At 41.8% G+C, this 13304-nt stretch overlaps 1 protein-coding gene across 2 annotated transcripts in view; it reads left to right on the top strand.

Annotated features, from left to right (window-relative positions):
• GPC6 (glypican 6) overlaps positions 1 to 13304 on the top strand; it is a 1155513-nt gene that overhangs the window by 386575 nt on the left and 755634 nt on the right. The window lies entirely within an intron of this gene.

Genomic DNA, 13304 nt, shown 5'->3' on the forward strand with positions numbered 1-13304 from the left:
TCCGTGGACCACCAGTGGTCTGCGAACTCCATTCAGGTGGTCCACGGATAGTTCCCTCTAAGTGGCATGCTGGGGCGGCCATACACAAGAGAATGAAGGGCCAACCACCTAATTAGTGGAGCCACACAGGAGTGGCTCCACTAATTAGGTGCCTGGACCCTGGAGAAGATGAACATGTAAGGTGAGGTGGTGGCCTTAGGGGGCATTAGGGGTAAGTGGGAGGGGGCAGTGGGGCGAGAAGCGGGGGTGAGGGCAATTTGGGATGTGCAGGACTGCGTCAGCCAGAGAAAGAGGTGACTTTCCCCAGCCCCAGGGCTGCGGCTGCCAGGGAGAGACAGCCCTTTTTCTCAGCCTCAGCTCAGGGGCTGCCACAGTGGGGTGGAGAGGAAGAGACCCCCTCTCCTTCCCATCCCCAGCTTGGGGGCTGCTGCGGCAGGGGAAAGAGGGCACATCTATCACATTAGAAAGGTAAGAATACTGATATTAAAATATGAGTTGTGTGCTTTTATTTGTAGAACAAAAAATGTTTATTATTACGTTTTTTTATATAGTGTTTTTATCCAAAGTGCTTTACAATAGTTAGCTAATGGTACAAACAACATTTGCAAAGATCATTAAGTGGTCCGCCGAGACCCTCTGCAATTTTCAAGTGGTCCGCAAAAAAAACGTTTGAGAACCTCTGCACTAAAGATTTTGAGGCACTCAGATACTGTGGTAATAGGGGCCATATCAGTACCTAAAATACATTTTAAGCAGAACTAGGGACTTAGCCTGAGACAGGAGCAGCTGCTGTCAGGTTGTTTTTGGGACAGTTTTAATAGGGGACATTGTCAATCCCTCCTGAAACATGTTCTGCCCTGTCTCTGCCCCACGAGTAATAAAATCCTTTAACCAACAGGAATGACAGAATATTTCAGCAATGTAGGTTCTGTTTAAAAATGTGCTGCATTGTGTAATATTCTGTCAAGTCTAAACTTTCATTTAACCCCAGCCACAAACTTTCAAATTTTTCCATTATGAATTTAAATCCATCTAAGTGTAAACATATATACTGCTGCTCTGTTAACCCAAGTGTGTCCAGCCAAACAGTCGCAGCAAAGATGAGAAATTGCCTCTGGAGTTGCTTCCATCCCATTCACCTACATGAGGTGAGAACTTCAATCCCTACTTAGAACCATTTAATTGTTAATATTATTGATTGGAAAGCGTCAAGTAACCAGCATACAATATTTCTCATCCAGGTTTATTGTGTCCCTCCCCCCTTGTTAATTGTGGTGTAGCTTACTGTATCAGCCCATAATGTAGGCTATATCACATCCCAAGCAAACAAGCAGAAAGATGAGGAAAAAGGAACAATCCCAAGTGGGAGGAAGATATCTGAAGATTTTCCCAACATGAAAGTGTAAGCTTGTTCCAATTTCCATCCTAATTGATCATATTTATACCATGTATGGTTCATTATGCTTGTGAAGAGTCCTTTTCAAGTCAATGGCATGATATTGATGAAGTCTCAAATGACTGATCTGATAGAACCTTAGCTTTTGCCTTTCCTGACTTTTTGTGATTTTTAACTGTGCAACCTTAAGTTACATGAATGTGTTTTTTTTTTCATTTCATATGATCTCTGTTAAGTGATACTAGTACCTTGATGTGCCTTCTTTCAGCCATTGGAGCCATATTACAGATGCACAATCTTTCATTTACACATAGAACAAAGAAGCCAGAATGAAAGAGACAATTCTCTGTGAGCATTCTATTGGGAACAGTGATCTGTTGGTTTATTTCCAATTAGTTTAAGAAATACAGAGAAAGGCAGAAGAGAAGTAGGAATTCCTCTTATTCATTTTTGAAATTTAAGCTCTGGCAAGAATTCACAGAGTTTAAGACCGGAAGGGACCATTATGTCATCTAATCTGATCTCTTGTGTATCATAGGCCATTACATTTCAACTAGTTACCCCAGGAATGAGCCACATTTTGTTTGACCTCACACTAAACTTGTGTTTGGATAAAGCATATCTTCCAGCATATCCGGTATTGAGTTGATTGGGAATGTCTGTCTATAGGTACCTCTACACTTAAAGTGGTGTGTAGAGTACAGACACTGCACGCCCAGCTTTCATGGATATAAATAGCAGTGTAGATGCTAAGGCATGGCTTAGGCAAGTACAGTAAACTAGAATGCCCTACACTCCTAAGGTATAAACCCCACAAGGCACTCTAGACGCTCCAGCATGCCAGAGCTTTTCCCTGCCACCAGAGCCTTTCACTGCGGTGTGTAACTACACACCACAACGACAAGTGTGGACACAGCCTGCCTTTCACTGTGGCATATAGCTACATATATAATGCATGTACTCTACACACTACCATAAGTATGGACTTAGCCTATGATCAGAAGTGGAATTGCCAGAAATCTCCTAAGAAACGTGCTCTGACAAGACTCTAGCCTGGTTCTATAGAGAACAGGAGTAGCTAATTCAGATAAGCACGCAGTTCCTTAACTCTGATCCTCTAAAGGTTTGCCTATTTCTAGTGTTAAACTGCTATTTTGCTCTTACCATCCATCTCCTGCCAATGTGATCTTGATTTTCCAGTGTTAATACAGAAAACAATTTATCCTTTCCCTCAAACTGTTGAGGTGCTTTTTAATGCCAAGCAGATTGTGTTGTCTTATAGGATGGCCAGTTCTGTATGTCAAAGAACTTATTCAAATTGGTTGGATTGATTCAGACAGAGCTTTGATTTGTTGATTTCACGTAAGAAAGGGAGGAGAGATTGCTGCTCCCTCCCTGGCAATATCCCCTCATAGCACCACTTCTGACTATCTAAAAAAAATATATATATATGTTACAGTTGCTTCAGATTTCTTTTCTTTTTTTTTTAAACAACCCTCTGCTTGTTGTGTCTGGAGTTTCACTTTACCTCCTTCAAAATATTGCCATATTGAGACTCAGTTAATACAAAACGTAGCAGCTTGAATTCTTGCTGGTTCCAATCAGTCTCATCACATTATACCTGTTCAGAAATATCTCTTCACTAGCTTCCTGTAGAATTTCATATAGACTTCAGAATGCCTTTTTTCCCCTCTACTTACAAATGCCTCAGTAATCGGTGTCCAACACAGTGTAGCTCCCTGACCATCTTTTATCATCTGCCTGTAGTTGTTCACGTAAGTCTGCATCAGCTTTTTATTTGAAAAGTCCTCATTATCAGTTTGAAACAACTGGAATCAGCCATTAGCAACTTTACCCCCTGACTGTGGAATCATCCTGTGATCCTAATTCAACAAACTGATGCTGTTCCATCTTTTAAATGCAGATTAAAGAAACACGGGTATGCTGGGGATTTAATTAGTTTCTATACCATCAGGTACACTGACTCTCTGGTGAAGGATGCCCTTTATATTTGTACTTAAAACACCTCAGGTTTAATTAATGAATTAATAATTAGCATCATGCCATACTGTCTATAATATAGACATGAGAAAATATAGTATGTTCTATGTCAGTAGTTTGGATATAATTCTTGGTTCTCAAAATGTATACATCCCCAGTAAACCAACGGTAGCTTTATGTGATTTGTGTGATAGAGGTGGGGGAAAAGGAAATTGATCATATAGGATTGTTATCCCTAAATAATAATATATAATCACTTGCCTGATGTTTACACTACATCCTAAAACATTTTTACAGCCAGAGAATAGATAAGTCACCTGTACCTAAGGATTAATAGTTTTCCCATTGCCAAGTCATGGTTTTAGGTAGAGCTACAAGTATAAGGAAATTCTCCGTTTCCACCAAACAGAAATTTCAATCAGCTGTCACTGCCCCTTCTCAGGCTACAATGTGCTAGCTTCAGATGCCCACTCTGATCTCAAATAATAATTTGATTAACTTAAAGATACCTACAAGATGCGTGCTCTGATTTGGTCTTCTCCTTTCCTAGCTGCAGAAACCATTACACCCAACTCATAGGTAAATATTATCGCTTCTGAAAATTGGGGTGGGGAGATTTGCTCCTTACAGAGTAGCTTCATTTCCCCCATGCTAATTAACAGTCCCTTGTACATATTCCAGCTTTCCCAGCAAGTGAGTACACAGTGACTAATGATAGTAGCAGCAGCAGCCTTCCCATCTTTGGATGATAGCCCAGCGGATGAATGGCAGCAAGCGAGCTTGGCATTCCATACGCATTAGAATTCAAAACTCTGCCAAATACAATGCTGCAGATGTAATTTTGTGTATATATTTCAGGACTCAATTAGAAGACATTTAATAAGAGAACTCCTCTCCCCTTCACTCTTTGCCCTATATTTATTAAGCTCATTTATTTCTGAGTTCCCTCTCATTCACTTTCTGTTCAAGCCCTGGTCTATTTACTCTGGTATTCGAAAAACAAATCAGACTACTCAGTGAATAGGTATTTTAGTTACTATGATATCATATGCCATGGTACTTAATGAGGAAGATTTTCCATGGCAACTGGAGATATCAATATAACCTTGGGTCGTGAATTCACCCTTGCCACCTGGTGTTGGCCTGGAAACCAGTGGGATGATTTATTTAATTGCTTCAAAGCTGAAGCAGGGAGTTGGGAATATGGAATTAAGAGTGAGGATGATTGAACCTCTCACTCCTGTCTGTCTTCATAGGACCAAGAAACCTAAATAACTATTGGTAGACCAGAATCAGCCCATCAGAGTGGGGAAGGTTGAGTGAGAGGAGATAAAGTGGTCCTTTAGATAAGATTTACCAGACAGCTTCCCCCGAGAATCTTCTGTAGTTCCTTAACATAGCTTGTCCCATTAAGAAGAGATGAAGGTGTCTGATCTTCACTTTGATGTGTAAGAACACATCTGCCTATTAGACATTTGCTTATCAGCATATCTGAACTGCTTCTGGTTTCATTCATTCACTGTACTTAATAGGCAGCAGGTTTAAAACAAACCAAAGGAAGTATCTCTTCACACAACACACAGTCAACCTGTGGAATTCCTTGCCAGAGGATGTTGTGAAGGCCAAGACTATAACAGAGTTCAAAAAAGAACTACATAAGTTCATGGAGGATAGGTCCATCAATGGCTATTAGCCAGGATGGGCAGGGATAGCGTCCCTCGCCTCTGTTTGCCAGAAGCTGAATGCATCACTTGATTATTACCTGTTTTGTTCATTCCCTCTGGGGCACCTGGCATTGGCCACTGTCGGAAGACGGGATACTGGGCTAGATGGACCTTTGGTCTGACCCAGTATGGCCATTCTTATGGTATGGATATAATGACCTGTGAATTAACATTAATAATCATGAGGAAGAGGTCCAGTGAGGATTACTTATATTTATTTATTCATCATTCATATTTAAACAGTACTTTCAAATGGTTCACAACCTCTTGGTGTACCCTACACTGGGCTATGTATAAATTAAACTTAAAAAAATCAAATCAAAACAAACACTGACATTAAAATGTCATTAGGGTTGCAAAGTTAGGCACTCAAAAATTAGGAAATGCCAGAATTAAAGTTAACGGTGAGATTTTAATTCAGCTCTATTGTGCGTATGCATTATGATTAAGGCTGTGAATCTGTCATGGAGGTCATGGAAGTCACGGATTCCATGACTTTCTGTGACTTCTGCAGTGGCCGGTACCAGCAGCAGCAGCAGTTTGGATGTGTGGGAGGGGGCTCATGGCTGGGCCAGGGGGTTGGGGTGCAGGGAGGTGCTTATCTGGGGTGCGACTTCCTGGCTCCCACCAGCATGTCCCTGCAGCTCCTAGACCAGGGGTGGGCAAACTTTTTGGCCTGAAGGCCACATCAAAACTTTATGGAGGGCCGGGTAGAGAAGGCTGTGCCCCCAAAACAGCCTGGCCCCTGCCCCCTGTCTGCCCCCTCCCACTTCCTGCCCCCTGACTGCCCCCCCTCAGAACCCCTGACCCATCCAACCCCCCTGCTCCTTGTCCCCTGACCACACCGATCCCTATCTACTCCCCCCCCGCCCTCTGACAGGCCCCCGGGACTCCCATGCCTATCCAACCCCCCCTGTTTCCCATCCCCTGACCGCCTCCCCCCAGAACCTCTGTCCCAGCCAACTGCCCCCTGGGACTCCCTTCCCCTTATCCAACGCCCCCGCTCCCTGCCCTCTTACTATGCCACTCAGAGTGGCAGGACTGGCACCCGCACTGCCCAGCCAGAGCCAGCTGTGCTCCCTATTGGTGGCGTGGCTGCGGGGGAGAGGGGACAGCAGGGGAGGGACTGGGGGGCTAGCCTCCCCAGCCGGGAGCTCAAGGGCCCGGCAGGATGGTCTCATGGGCCGGATGTGGCCCGCGGGCCGTAGTTCACCCACCTCTGTCCTAGACGGATGGGCCAGTGGGGGCTCCGCACGCTGCTGGCAGGTGCCACCCCCGCAGCTCCCATTGGCTGCGATTCCTGGCCAATGGGAGCTGCGGAGCCAGCGTTTGTGGTGGGAGCAGCACGCCAAGCCCCTGTGGCAGCGCCTCCCCATAGGAGCTGCAGGGACATGCCAGTCAGAGCCGGGTAGGAAGCCTGCCAACCCCCCAGCACCAGGTAAGGTCCCGGGCTACGTGCTGCCACCTGCAACCCCCTCTCTCCCCAGCACCAGCAGGGTCCCAGGCCATGGGCTGCCACCTGCCTCCCACCAGCACCAATAGGGGTCCTGGGCCATTCTCCCAGCACCTCCGGCACCTCCGGACTGCCCCCTCAGAGCACCCGTGGCCCCTCAGCCCAAGTTTTAGTTAGGGTATATAGTAAAAGTCATGGACAGGTCGCGGGCCGTGAATTTTTGTTTACTGCCCGTGATCTGTCCATGACTTTTACTAAAAATACCCGTGACTAAAACATAACCTTAACTACGGTAGTCTAAAAATACATGAGCACATACTATTTTTTCCCATAGAACCCCAGCCTCATTCAGTGCACAAGAACTATGGTGCTATGAATCAGGGCCGTGTAGTGAAGGAAGCTGTTGTGTGTAGGACCCTTTCCTCGTCTGTTTTCGAAGTTGGACACTGTAGTGAATGAGACAGGGGACTGCTGTGAATGGAAAAAGGCTTCTGCTGTGATTCAGGTAGCTGAGTACCACCCTGGAGATTTGAATGCTATCCCTGTCTCTGCCCAGTTCCTATGTGATGCTGAGTACGTCACTTAAACAGTTCACCGGTGGCCGCTGCATATACCTCATTTTCTGCATGAGACGCCGGAGGCCAGAGTTGTGGAAGTACTGAGCACACAGTACGGCACATGAAGTCAGTTGGAGCTGTGCCTTGAACTCACTAAAAAACCAACAACATTTAGTACTCTGGAAAAAAAATATCAGGCTTGAGGTGTCTCAAGTTGGGCACTCAGAATTAGTGGAAACATTTGAGAATTTTGTTCTTAATCTCTCTGTATCTCCGTTTCCTAGTTGTAAAATGGGGATAATAATATGCCCTCACCTCACAGGGATGTTGTGAAGATGAATTCATTGTGGTCTGTACAGCACTGACGTACTGTGGTGAGAGCACGATAGAAATGACCAATGGGAAATTAATTTTATGTTCAGCACAGGGAATGGGGTGTCGTAAATAAGGAGTGGGGCACACACTGGATGCACAGGATAAAAAAGAAACACTGAATAACCATTTGCTGAATGAGGTAGGGGTACTGTGCAAAATATAGAATGTGATCATGAAATTAAAGAGGGTATTATAATGCATATGCAGAAGAGGACTGAATGAAAGTTGCACAGGCAACCTTAATTCTGGCATTTCCTAACTTTAGAGTGCTTGGTTCGTAGCCATAATGTTCCTTTAACATAGATTATTTTAATACAATTTCCTAAATTTCTTAGTGATGCTGAATATATAGAAATTTTATCACATAGAACTACACTGAACCCAACTTGTCATCAGTGAGGTTTGGACCTTTACATCCACAACACAGTCCTCTACCTCTTGAGCCAATGGACTGATGGGAAGCAGTAGTAGACTATTATCCTCTTTGTGGAGCAGCCACTGGAGAGGGCTGAAAAACATGTTTTCCAGACAGGTTCGCTATCTGCTGCTGGCAAAGGAAAGTAAAGACTCAGGAATTCTGTATTCTATGCTAAATTCTGGAGGGGAATGTGCTCTAGAGATTACAGACACTTCTGCCCACAATCAATCAGCGTACTGACCAAAAAGTTTCATATTAATTTTAGGGAGATTTAGTGTAAAGAGAGGCTGATGAAGAGCTGTGGAGCACCATTTATACTGTGAGAGTGGGGAATGGACTTTACCCCTCCTTGCCTCAACCTTTTTCCCTCTCAGGCACCTCTAACTCCACCCTTTCCTCGCCCCTATGCATTTCAATCAGGTGGCTGCCTCCACCTCCATACTGCCTGAACACTAGCTAGCAGGGGTGGGGGGTGTGCATTGAGAGCAAAGGAGAGTATCGCTGATCTCAGGTTCTATACCTCACACCACAGTGACTCTCAGCTGCCAGGATGAGTAAATGCAGGGCAATCCTGCTCGACCCTGCATTCGTAGGATGCAGCCTGCTCAGTGCAGACAGAATCTTTTGCGAATTTAACTGCCAAATTCTAACTAACAAGCCTTGAATGAACATGTGCAAATTGAGATTTTTATGAGGCTTATCACTTGGCCAGAGGCACATTCCTAACACAAAGGTGACCCTTCTGCCAAATTTTAAGTCCCTGTTCCAAACTATGAATATGCTAGAGCTTCTCAATAAAACAGCTGTAATAATTTCTTTTTAACATGAGCAAAACAACAATTTTCCATTTAACCTCGTACTTGGAAATGGCTGAAGCATTTTAGCAGAAGCTTTATATATATATATATATATATATTTATATATATATATGTGTGTGTGTGTGTGTGTCTCCACATGAGACAGACACACACAGCATGGCAAATGGCAGCTCTAATGTTGAATGTTTGGCTGTTATAAGCAATTGAAAACAGAGTCCTATTATGGAAAGTGTTGGGCAACCTTAACTGTTGGCAGCGTAACCAGCCCCATCTATGATGTTTGTTGTTTTTTTTTACTGATACTCTCATCCTTTCTTTTCTACCTTTTTGTCATGTCGGTTTTAAATTAGATTTTAAGCTCTTCAGGGCAGAGACTTTGTGTTTGTCTTTCTCTTGCCTCACACTATGGGGCCCTGATCATGCCCAGGCTTTTATGCACCACTGAAGTATAAAGAAGAATAAATAATATTTCTAATACAACTCCTTCTTATGGATATTATCAAAGTAGCCCCCTTTTCCGTAGGTAATTACATTGGCTATGTACTGTACAGAAGTCACAATTCCTGCCCTGAAGAGCTTACACTCATAAAAGACTAGCAACAGGTGAAGAGGGAGAGAAGAATAAAATATATAATTAAAATATACAAAGTTGTCGGCAGATTTTTGTAATATCACCTATTGTGGTTTGTTTAGCCATTCTCAGCTGGTTAATTTCCTATTTAGAATAGAACCATGTAGTTCAAACTGGGAAAAATGCAAATGGGTTTTCTTCCTCAGACTGCTGAGCTGGGATAAGCTGATTATACCCTGTGTAGGAGACACTTGCTCAGATAAATTCCAAAGTAGAGTTTTATACAATATACCTTATTGTATATCTCACAGGGACTGCAAAATAATATATTTTTTACAACAGCACTGATTACCACATTGGTTAGCTTTCTGTATTCTGCAGATATGTAACTAGCAACGTCAGTAAGTAGCACAACCTTAAATGACTTTTAAGAGCCAGTTACTATGAGTATAGCCACCAAACGTAATCATTCTCTTTGGCAAATCCTGTAGCGAAAAAGTTACAGCACTTGCGGGAATAACCAGCCATTTTGGAAAGCCACAGAATGCTGAAACCTCAGCCAATTTTTCAGTATTTAGGTTGTTGTCTGGTTTCCACAGTACAGCCTTAAATATTTGAGCTCTTTGCCTGAGAGCAACAATGGAATTAATGGTAATTGAAAACATCTTTCTGAATAAATAATGAAAACATAGTCTTCACATTTACTTCAAAAGTTCGCTTGTGCACATTGCTAGTGGTGCTTGTAGACACTAGCTATGGGAATGAGACCTCTGCTGTGATGTAAAATACCAGAGAGGAAATGAATGGATATGATTCAAACTGTTGGAATATTAGTATTACAAGTTGTCAGATATTAGCTGCTTTGTACAGAACTATCTTGATTTGGTCCCAAGCAAGATAATCAAATTCTCGTAATCAAATTCTGGACCAAGTATATTTCAGTAGGGACATTGTGTAAATCAGTTAGCATTGGTTCAACACTGAGAATTTAAATCTAACCACAAGAGGAAGCAATATAAAAGCAGTGCATCTCAAAGTAGAGAATCTTGTTAGTTAATCTGCATATTAAATAGCAATAAACTGTGGAAGCTTGTAATGTGTCGGAGAAAAGAATGGTTTTAAAAGTGCCTTATGATTGTCTTACAGTACTAGTGCAAGTTGGTGGCTTGAGGGAAGTCAGATCTTTCAGTGAAAGTATAACCTTGGTTTATGATCAGAATTTGATATATCTCCTGGACACATCTCAAATATTTGGCAAGTATCATAGGAATATTGAATCCAAAAGGCATTACCACAGATCAGGTCTGTATGCAAAGTATTGCCAGACTCCATTATGCTGAAAAAAAGCACAGTAGATGCTATCTGGCATCTTCCTGTAAACACAAATAGTGCTAGAGATGCTAACAATGTTGACATTTTTATAACCATCATTAGTCTTGAAGGTCAACAACATATCTGCTCATTCAAGCATGCCAAAAAGGAATGGAATGGGACAGTTCTATTTTAAATTATGCACAATGTATTGTGAATGATGTCTCGTTTTGGTGCTAAGAATAGGATGTGTTTGGGTGCAGGATATAAAAATATCCCCAAAACTTTGAGTGTAGTGGTCAGATTGAAAAATAATAAGTGGTGGTACTCTCCCAAATTCCACTTACAATTCAATCTCCACCTATTCTGGACACCAAAAAATGCCATATACTGTAGATCATTCAAATATTCATGATATGTTTGTTTGCCTTTTTTATTTGGCATGCTTAAATCACCAGGGAATTGGTCACTCTGAAGACTGATTTAAATGGCCATGATTGTTAGCATGTCATAGAGATGAAGATGGACAGCTTACACCTCTGAGCTATTGTTCCATCAGTGTATCTGTTTGCATTAAGTCTGCATTTTGCAGGATATTTTCACAACCATTTTTAATGGGAAATTTGACTGTGTAAGGATTCAGGAAAGGACTTGAGCATATGCAGAGTATGTGCAGAATCCAATTCGTAATAATGAAAGGGAATACATTTTACTTTTTGTTACTGTTGCAGTTAATTTTCTGGCTTAGCATGCTATTGACGTAAAAGGACCAACACAGTGTCCATAAATAGCCCATGCTGCTACTTAAAAATATTGATAGGCACATTGTCCCTGTGGTGAGTAGTAGAGCTATGTCAGTATAAACTACCAACAACTGTAAACGTAACGTTTTTGAAAATAACCATTTATTTGTTCATATTTTTCCCTTTAAAATTAAACCAGAAATAGATTGTAGAATCATTTTTAGATTAAAACCGACTCCGTGAATTGTGCCAGCCATGCATTTCAAACCTCTTTTCAGCCAAAGTATAATTAGAGATGTTTGGGCTTGCTAATGCTGCTTGGACATCTGTTTAGCTAAGCTTTTACTTAAAAGCCCTGATCTTTGTCTCCTTAATTACACAGTAGTAGCAGAAATGTCCTGATATATTTTCTAAGCCTCTGAACAATATACATTTTACTTTACATAATATCTGTTTGGTGCCATCCAACTATTCTGGGCAGGTTTCCTTTTCATTCTACAACATTAAGCCAAAGCGATGTGCTATTGTGTCTTTAATCCCCAGGAGGGGTCAGATGTAGATCTCAGTGGGTTTTTATGGTTCATTTTAAAAGGTCTCTTTCCCCACCCCATTAAACACAGGTTCTGCTCTGTTTTGCTGTGTGTGTTGTATCACTTACACTAACTGCTGTATCCCCTATATTTTGAGCTACAGCTCATGCTATGATCATCCTGAAAACACCATTATCTAACCAAATTTCTGGAAAATGTAGTCAGTTGAATGAGATAATTTTCAAAAATGTTGTATTCTTGTTCAAATAGTCTCCCCTATAGGTGATTCACTGCACATCTGATCCAAGGCCTTTTGTAAAGAGACAAAGCAGACGTAAATAAGAAACGAACATAGAGGGGAAACTGAAAACCTATTTTGGTATGGGGCAGGTGGTATCTTGACTGATTGGTAAGAAAACTGAATTTTTTTGGTTTTAAAAATTGTCTAACTTATTCAACAGCTACGTGCTCGATTTGGTTTCCAGTTGCTCAGGGCAGAGACTAGGGGAATAGTGGGGAGTGAAGACCTGATGGCTTCTTTCCCTGAAGACAGGACTGGTAGTATAATTACTTTTTGTAGATACAGCACCATAGGTGAGCATGGCACTTCAGAGGCAGTTAAAAAAAGGAAGATCACTGCCCCAAATGGCTCAGTATGTAATTTAAAAATAACACTACAAACAATTGCATTGAATAAAGAGTAGTGAAGTATGTACTGGAAGACAAGGTTACCACAGTGAATGATCATATTTCTTCAGCACCTTTTAATGTTATCAGATTGGTGACAATGTGCAGAGAAGATGTGTGTGTGTGTGTGGAGGGGATGAAGTGTGTACCTCTGGGGTGCAGGGTCAGACAGGGATCACCAATGGAAATCTTGCAAAAACAGCTGTTTTTCTGAAATTTTCACCCTTTTGCTTTAGAAGGCCATGTCTAAATTTGGGTTCAGGCTGCAGTTGGTTTCAAAAAATGTTCTAAACCTCAGACTTTAACTGTGGTCTCTGAATCTAGATCTAAATGTTGCCAGTATACCTTGGCTCGTGTCTAACTTTGGCAATGCTGGAGGCTAAGTCACTGCGTGTTCCTATGTGTATTTTGACAATGCAGGGGGCTGGCCACCAGTGTGCTCCTGTATTAATTTTGACAAAGTTTGAGATTGCGTTACTGCATGCTCATGTACAGATTTATACTGTTACAAATGTTGCAGATAAGCAAATTGTAGAGGGTAAATTATTCTATCTTCCTATAAAATGTGGGAATCCAAAACCAAAATTATGTGTAGTTTTGGTTTTGTCAGTTGCAAGGAAAAACATGATGACTGAGGGAAGCCAAAACCAAAACTTCAAAACCCATTTTTAAGTATAAACAGGAATTAAGAACATGTTTTTAATTAGAATTTGTTTAAAA

This window comes from Chelonia mydas, chromosome 1 (assembly GCF_015237465.2).
Source record: "Chelonia mydas isolate rCheMyd1 chromosome 1, rCheMyd1.pri.v2, whole genome shotgun sequence".
Classification (NCBI taxonomy): Eukaryota; Metazoa; Chordata; order Testudines; family Cheloniidae; genus Chelonia; species Chelonia mydas.